A 9845-nucleotide genomic window follows, 5' to 3' on the forward strand; every position below is an offset into this window, starting at 1 on the left:
TAGTGAACTCAAAGCTAAATGGGTTTAAAATTCTTGAGTATTTTCATACCCAGTAGATAGTGACCAAGATGAGGACCGTGAGTGAGAACCTTAATTTCTTCCTCAAATGGCGCATGTTCTCTTCCTTAACTCTCGCCTCCACCTCTACGCTAACCAGACTAATCCTCCCTAACTAACTGGTAAAGGTTACATCCAAGCAACCATATGGTCCTCTGTCGGGTTTTCATCGGGATTTTTTTCCTGGAATTTTTCATTCTACATTTGTAAAAAAAATCTAATGGAGAAACTATATTGTAGTAATGAAAGAAGGTACGTGTTCACGAGTATAAGATGTCCATCTGTATTGAAACTATGATGACCTTATATTTCGATTATGGTCATCATATATTCCAAAAGAATTCTTTGCGTATTTAAAAAGTGTTCATGACATATTTAAAATTTGTCATGTATAAATATGTTTGAGTGTATTAAAAAGAAAATATATGTTCATCGATTATTCAAAAAATGTTAATCACCTATTTGGAAAATGTTTCTCACATATTTGAATTACGTTAACAAATATTATTGTATTAAATTTCATGTATACAAAAGAAATAAAAAAGATGTTTCAATTTGTACTTGTAAAATATTGATGGATAGACAATTATATTCACGCCACAGAGTAAAAAATAGAAGAAAGAAAAACAACTAATAAATGAAAAAGAAAACAAACAGGAAAAAAAAGGAAAGGCTAAACTGGAAGAAACAAAAAACCGTTGAAACACACTTGGAAAAAAACGAAAAAGTACAGCCATAGCAGTCCCACTTAGGCAATTCACCAACTATCCCATGCCTGGCGCTTGGAGTAAGATTCATTGGGATCCTTCTACAGAGCCCTAGATTATTCACAACTTATTTTCTAAAATTTGCAGGATAAGTAAAAGTTCTTCGCACTAGACATTGTTCACCTCAAAGGCATAGAGAGATAGAGAGAGAACCTGCTAAAGCTCTCTCTCTCTCTCTCTCTCTCTCTCTCTCTCTCTTGCTTTCTTTGTCTCTCTTGTCAGACATGCTCCAGCCCGAACCTCTCCATATCCATGCTAACTATGTTAAATCCGCCCATGGTTGAGCACTAGATTATGCTTTGAGGCAACTTAAGGCTAGTACTCTTACGTCCATCCACGTCTGGAGTCATAGGTCTGGATCCTTGTTGTGTCAAAATCATGTGCCATCAAAGGCCAAGATTCCTGATTCTGCCTAGACCGGGAGCCAACACGATGAATAGTGAGGGAGTGAAGCAACCAGCTGTCTGCAATAACCACTTCCACAACGATTAGCATCACAGAATGTAGTTGCGGTCTCCTCCACTATACCCTCGCTTGTTATAATCGACGGAGGTATTATGAGTAACCACTTCAATGAAAAAAATAGTTAAATAGTTGTTCGTCTTTGAGTTTCTTGTACTATATAACAGAATACATAATCAATTTACAAATATCAATGTAAAACAATCTCAAAATTTCAATATCACTTTCATGCGTCCCCCAAGGAAAGAAATTGCAGCAATTGCATTATTTTATTTCAAATGTTGATGAATTTCAAGGTGCTCCATTTTTCTTAAGGTTCATGCATAGATTTTTTTTTGCGGGGAGAAAGCATTTCATTACTTAAGCAATAACAGTTTTACAATCATCGATAATGATAATGCTAATCTCCTGGGGAGCATTTGCAAGCCAACAAGCTGTGCGCTGCTGTCCACGACCAATTGCCGCCATTGCATGCCCAGCTTTATTTTGCCCACGACTAATCTTATGGATTTCAGTGTGGCGTTCATTGAGCAGATGCACTATCTCAGTAACTTGGTGCATATTTCTGGATCGATCACTTTGCCCAGCTTTTACAAGGGTGATGATCTCGGCACAGTCTGTCTCAACCTGAAGCGGGGCTTGAGACCAATGCAGAGCTAGACGGAGACCTTCCTCACAAGCTGCTAGTTCTGCTGCTAGGAGTCCCTCGCAATCAAACAACCATCTGCATGCAGCAAAGATAACCTGCCCTTCATGGTCCCGTAGAATCATTCCGGCACCCGCAGCACCATTTTCCGCCACAAATGAACCATCAAAATTAAGCTTCACATGTCCTGCTGGTGGGGGTTCCCATTTGACTTCAGGTTTTGGGTGGGTCACGGTATGAACTACTGCTGTGGTATTTGCACTGAGGTTAGCAGGAACCTTGCCTTTAGTGAAATCAGCGTGTGGATAGTGTGTTATCATTAGTAGGTGGTCTGCATACCCACACAAGAATTTCTTGGAAGCTTCAACAGGAATCAATGGCTTTTCATGTGTTAGCTCATTGTGCACATGCCACACCCGCCAGAGTACCATGAGAAGGAGCATGCGTTGTGTGTCATTGAGCTGCTGGATTAGCATGAGCAACCAATCAGGTTCAGAGTTCCATAGTGCTTCATCCGGTGGGAGATCCCATACAGATTTCATTACATCCCATAGGTTCCTAGCATGAGGACATCGTAGGAGTGCATGGTACGTCGTCTCTTCCTCTAGCCCACAGATCGTACATATACCATCAGGTTCCATGTGCCTACGCTGCATGTTGCTCCGAGTGGCTAATGCTCCGCGCACAGCTTTCCAAGCAAAGATACGTACTTTAGGTGGTGCTCCACATTTCCACAGGAGGTTCCATGCTGGTCTGAATCCACAGGAGGTTCATGCATAGATGCTTGGAAATAATTCACTCCTTATTGAATTGTTTATTATGTTTATTGTTTTACAAACATTTTTACTATGTTACTATTATTATGATTGGTTGTAGAATTACAATCCGAATGAAAATAGTGATTGCATTTTATGTTATATATTTAGCTAGAGGCTATTTCTATAATTGTTATCCTTAAGTTGATGATCCCTAATGGAGAATTTGAAGTTGGTACCATGCAATACATCGAATGGAGCTCCAACATCCCCATCTCCGTGCTCTGCATCATGTTCGCACCCATAGGCTAGGCAGTTCTATGTCATGATTTATTTTACAGTATCATAGTTCCATCTGTGACCTTCTTGAATTCATCGCTAGCAACCCTAGTTTGTATGTCGCAACTATGTAAGTTAATTCTTCCTTAGGCATGCACTTCACTCCTATTATTTCTACAAACTTTGACGACCAAACTAGCTCAGAAGACTTGAACAATGGAAAGACACGGGCGCTCATTGCTCCCACACACCCTAGTACTCCATTGTGTCGCTTGAGCCCTCCAAGTATTTTGGACAAATCAGTATTTGGCAAATATATTCATAGCCATGATATGTTCTCCCGGAAGATCCCTTGTCTCAATGAACATGCTCACTCTTCCTACGGCTACATATCCATCTTGGCAATTTATTCAGCACTACTATAGAACCTTCATATATCCCAAAGCATCAACCGATTCATACGTATTATTCAACGGCCGGGACCGGCTGTAGGCTTGGCGATTTGCGACCCCTCTTGGTTGCACTATGACTTTCTGAATCAATATTTGATTTAGGAGATGGTAGCCTTGAAAGAATGGGTCATTATGAGGATAGAAGAAAATATGTGAGACGTGGATTTGGCACACCAGTTTCTTGTTGAGGTACTAAGAGTTGGTTGCAGCGATTATATGTACCCGTACACGCTTTCCAATAACTTGGTGGCATGGAAAGACACACTTCTCCTACTTGGTTATAATAAGGAAGCCTTCTACTGTATTGGCTTTTGGACTAAACCTACAAAGTATTTGCGGGTGGAAGCTAGAGGCTTGAAGAAGTGGGTGTCGTTTTTTGACGAGAAACATATTGGCCAGACACGTTTCTTAGTGAACCAAGAGAAGATGTGGTTATCATATGTCCATGCCTACTAGTTGCATGAAAATTCTCAATTATTTTCATACCTAGTAGATAGCAACAAAAATGAGGAGTGTGACCCAGAACCATAATTTCTTCCTCTCGTTGTGCATGCTCTCTTCCTCCAACTCAGCTGCACCTCTCCGCTAACCATACTAATCCTTCCTAACTGTCCGGTTGTCGATTCACCAAAGCAACTGTATGGGCCAATGTACGGGTTTCAACTGGATTTTCATTTTTTTGGAATTTTTATTTTATACATTTCAAAACATAAATACTCGAATGGAAAACTATATTGCAAAAGATGAAAAAATAAATAAATATTCATGCATCTAAGATGTTTGTTCACTATTAAAAATATCTTCACCTCATATTATAAATATGTTCATCACATATTTCAAAAGAACTCGTGTATTCAGAAAGTGTTCATCACATATGTAAAAATGTGTTGTGCATAAATATGTTTTAGTGTATTAAGAACAAAAAAGAACTCACGTCATGTTTGTCCCCCAAGGCAAGGAGGACCTACTAAATCGGTTATCGTACTCAATTATTTTCTTCGTGCGATGAATCCTTGACCTTCTTACATTCATAGCCACCAGGTCTAGTTCGTACACAACATTTGTCTAAATTTAATCTACTTAGGCACGCTCTTCCCACCTATTATTTTCTAGAACTGTGCAAACTAGACATGCTCGACAAAGTTAGACCATGGAAAAGCATGGGAGCTCATATCTTATTGCGACTAGCATCATACAAGGTAGTCCGTTCTGCACCACTGCAACCTCCTTTGTGAGAACTGAAGAAGGTATGATGAACAACTTACACTTTATCTGTTGTTTCCACCGAAAAATTGTAAAAAGTAGAGCTTTATTAATACTATATGAAGAATGTGCAAGAGTTCAAGGGTTTACAAATATCAGTGTAAAACAATCTGAAAACATCAATATTGCCTTCATGCAGTTTCCATAGCAAGAAAAAAAGGCTGCATTTACCTTTTTTTTATTTCAAATGTTGATGAAATTTGTCATCATCGATTATTCCAGATGCGCATCCATATTTGGATGGCAATACTTAGTCCTAACTCAATTGTGTATTATGTTTATAGTTACAACTATTTTAAACATCTTACTATAATTATTAATTGTTCAAGTAAAACTAGGTGAATGAAATTAGTATATATATTATGTATTAACTAGACTCCATTGGTATAACTGTTAGCCACAAATTGGCTATCCCGCTTGCCGAATTTGAAGATGATAGCCTGTGAAACATCAACTGGAGCGCCAACACCCCCATCTACGTGATCCACATCACGTTTGGACCTCAAGGCTAGGAGGACCTACTAGATGGGTTATTTTACTTCATTATTGTCCCGTTGGGTTGAATTCGTGACCTTCTTACATTCATAGCCACCAGGTCTAGTTGGTATGCAACATTCATCTAAATCAAATCTACCTTAGGCACTCTCTTCCCACCTATTATTTTCAGGAATTGCGCGAACCAGACATGCTCAACAAACATAGACCATGGAAAGACATGGGAGCTCACTGATCCCACATACCCTAGTACTCCTATGTGTCACTTGAGACCTTATAGTATTTTGGACAAAATGGTAATGATCAACTGTACTTATGGTCATGCTATCTTCTCCCTTGATACATCCATAGTCACTATTGACGTTCTCACTCGCACTACAGCTGAAGCCCCACCTTGCCAATTGTTTCATCTTTAATATAGAATAATCATATCTCCAAAAGTATCATCGAATTCATATCTGTTTGTCAGCGACCTGCACTCCCTGTGCGCTAGCTTATTTGGGAGCACCTCTTGGTTGCACTGTGATTTTCCATACTCACATTACATGGTGCCCTTCAAATGCCAGGTCATTATGAGGATAAAATAAAGATGTATCACGTGCATTTGGTACATCACATTTTTGTTGGGTTACTAAAGGTTGCTTGTGGCCATTATATGGACCCGCACACACTTTCAAGAAATTTGGGGACTTGTGAAGACATGTTCTCCAAGATGGTTGTAACCGGGAAGCCTTCTCCATTGACTTTTCAACTGAACCTGCAAAGTATGTGAGGGTGAAAGATTGAAGCCTATCTAATATGGTTGTAACGGGGAAAGCTATTGGCTAGCCACGATGCTTACTGAATCCTGAGAGGATGGGTTTATGGGTTGGTCATATCTACAAGTTGGATGAAATTCTTGAGTATTTTCATGTGGGAACCAGAACCTCAATTTTTTCCTCTCTTGACACATGCTCTCTTGCACACCCACCCCTCCACCTCTACGTCGACCACCCTAATCCTGCCTAACTAACTATAGACGATGCATTCAAGCAACTGTATGGGTCCACGTACGGTTTTCAACTAGATTTCTAGATTTTTTTATTTTAAATACTTTTAAAAATTAAATGAAATTTTAAATTGAAGATATATATTGTAAAAAACGAAAAAATGTACATGTTCATGCATATAAGATGTCCGTCCATATTTAATATATGTTCACCTCATATTTTAACCGTGGGAATCACATATTCCAGAAGATTGCATCACCTATTTTAAAAGAATCCTAAAATGATTAAAAATGTTATACAAATATGTTTTATTGTATGAAAAAATATGTTCCTCTAGTATTCAGAAATATTTATTGCATATTCTAAAAATGATCATCACGTATTTGGAAAATATTCATCACATATTTGAATTATGTATACAAATTATTAATGTAATAAAATATAATATCTCATAAAAAATATATGAGAAATTTTGAAATCATATTTATATATCATCATGGATAGAAAATTATATTCAAGTTATTGAGTTAGAATCAAAGAAAGTAAATAAAGCTCAACTGATAATCAGAAAATAAAATCAAATAGGAATGGGAAAAAAAGGCTAAATCGAAAAAAAAGGAGCTTAAACACACTAGAAAAAAAAGGAAAAAAAGGACGGCCATAGCACCCGCACATAGTTATTCACCGACTATCCCTAACTGGTGCTAGGAGTAGGATTCGTCGGGATCCTTCTACTTAACCGAAAATTTATAATTTTATTTTTCTAATTCGTGATAGGACATGTATAAATTTAGCTCTTTCCTAACATGGCATATATAACATTGACGACGCCTTTCCAAGTTCTGGACATTGGACTTTGTTCACCTTAAGGACATAGAGAGAGAGTTCGATAAAGCACGCACAACTTCTCTCTCTCTCTCTCTCATCATACATCCTCTTCTCCCCACTTCCCCTCCATATCATGTTGAGCGGTAGATGATGCGTTCAGCAAACTATGCGGGCTAGTACATCTGCTTCTATCCCTATCTGGAGCCATGATATGTTCTAGAAGATCCCTTGTCCTAATGAACATGCTTACTCTCACTACGGCTGCATATCCATCTTGGCAATTTATTCAGCTCAACTGTAGAACCTTCATATACCCAAAAGCTCCAAAGGATTCATATGTATTTGTCAGCGGCTGGCACTGCCTATACGCTTGGTGCTTTGCGACCCCTGTTTGTTGCACTATGACTTTCTGAATTAAAATTTGATCCAGGAGATGGTGGCCTTGAAATGCTGGGTCATTATGAGGATACAAGAAAAAATGTGAGACGTGCATTTGGCACACCAGTTTCTTGGTGAGGTACTAAGAGTTTGTTGCAGAGATTATATGTACCGGTACACGCTTTCCAGTAACTTGGTAGGATGGAAAGACACTTCTCCTACTTGGTTATAATAAGGAAGCCTTCTACTATATCGACTTTTCGACTAAACCTACAAAGTATTTGCGGTTGGAAGCTGGAGGCTTGAAGAATTGGGTATCGTTCTTTGATTGGAAACATGTTGGCCAGACGCGTTTCTCAGTGAACCAAGAGAAGAAGGTGTTATGCTATGTTCGTGCCTGCTAGTTCGATGAAAATTCTCGGTTATTTTCATACCAAGTAGATAGCAACAAAAATGAGGAGTGTGACCCAGAACCATGATTTCTTCCTCTCGGTGGTGCATGCTCATTCCTCCCACTCAGTTGCACTTCTCAGCTAACCATACTAATCATTCCTAACTATCCGGTCGCCGATTCACGAAAGCAACTGTATGGGCCAATGTCTGGCTTTCAACTAGATTTTGATTTTTTTTGGAATTTTTTATTTTACATATTTTCAAAACATACATACTAGAAAGGAAAAATTATATCGCAAAGGTCGACAGCGGCATGGTGGACTGAAGAATGGTGGCCTCAAGTTCAAACTTTTTGCTGAGGCCGTCCAACATCTGCAGAGTGAGAGTGCGGTCCGTGACCGGCTCCCGGACGTCAGCAAGGGCAGCAGCGATACCTTGGAGATGACGGCAATAGTCGTTAATGGAGTGGTCGCCGCGCACGGCTTGTCCGGAATTCTTGGCCGAGATGCATGGCGAGCTTGGCTTCGTTCTCGAGGAAGTACTCATGGAGGCGTTTCCAGATGAAGGCGGTGGAGCCGGCGGGCGCGACGATGTCGAGGTGATCACCGGCGATGGTGGAGTAGAACCACAGAACAATCGTATTGTCGTCAACCCGCTAGAGTGGGTCGGAGAGACGGGAGGCGGCGCCGTCCTGAACTTGCGCCTCGGCGTGGTGCCGAGCAAGGATAAGGTTGATGTAGTTCCTCCACCGGGCGAAGTTGGAGCCATCGAGAGACAGCTTGAAGTCGACGATGTGCGTGATGCTAGCCGGGAGGCCACCAGTAGGCGCCGCAACGCCAGGCGCGGAGAGAGGGATTGGTGGTGGGGGTGGGTTGGGCGGGATAGGTGCTAGGGGCAAACCACCTGAGCAGGAAGATGAGTCTGGAGTGAGGGAGGCGCGAGGGCGCGTCTCAGCAATGGCTGCAGAGGCGGCGAGCTCTTCGGCCGAGGGGCCGTCGCCGGTGACGCCGGCGTCAGTTGGGAGCGGGAGAGACTGGAGGTGGCTGGCCAAGGAGAGAAGACCTAAAGCTCTGATTACCAAGAAGAGTGTTGAAATAATGTTGCCCACACCGTATTACGCATGAGAGCACAATTCATATTCAACAGCCAGCGTGCTGGCCTTCCCTACATGCAGGGAAGTAGGAGATAAGGCGCCGGGAGGTTAGCTAGCTACCTAGGACCCCGCCCTGTAGTTACAACGGCAACACATCTCATACACACATATACACGTACATCACTGGTCACGTTACAACTCAACATTCTGTCCTTAGTGACAAATGTCGTACACAATAATAGTCCCACATTCTATCCTAATTCTCCTGTTGTTGTCATAGATCTACATCTTACATGAGAGAATTTGTGCTGTTTTGGTCAAGCGTATTAACAATTCGTGGTCTCGTATATTATTGTCCAGGCACATCGACCTTGTCTTGATGGCGATGAGGACGATAGTTCTATAACCATGTTGTTGTTTCTTGATCTCTCTGTTGGCACGCGAAATCGCCGCGCAATATGAGGGATGACTGCTTTTCAGCGCAAAACGGCAAAGATGAGCAAAACCATAGGACTGCTAGGGTTCAGCAGGAAAAGAGCGATAGATAAAACGTATGTGAAATAGTAGATTGGTTTCGTTGAATAGATCGATTATTCTTTTCTCAATTGGCCACGGCCATATATTTATATTGGCACGCTGGACTGGCGTGTACGAAAAGAATTCTAAAGCTAAACCGACTAGAATCTGGCCATTTTAATTGGATTACCATGTATAGCATGATTACCATATATCACTTTACGATCTTTAATTGGCCAGCTAACATGTTTTCGATCTTTACGATCATCAGCGCAAAACGGCAAAGATGAGCCAAACCCTAGGGCTGCTGGTCATATGAATTTCTTTGCCATTGCTCATGACCGCCAGGTCCAGAAGGAGATCTAGGATGCATATTCCCTCCAAGCCGGTTAAACACATTGCTGGCCTTGCGCGATGTGTATTTTTCCAACAACATGCTAACTGTCGGTTTTGTTCTTGGAGCTTGTTTCCT

The sequence above is a fragment of the Triticum dicoccoides genome, chromosome 4A (genome assembly GCF_002162155.2).
Source record: "Triticum dicoccoides isolate Atlit2015 ecotype Zavitan chromosome 4A, WEW_v2.0, whole genome shotgun sequence".
Classification (NCBI taxonomy): Eukaryota; Viridiplantae; Streptophyta; class Magnoliopsida; order Poales; family Poaceae; genus Triticum; species Triticum dicoccoides.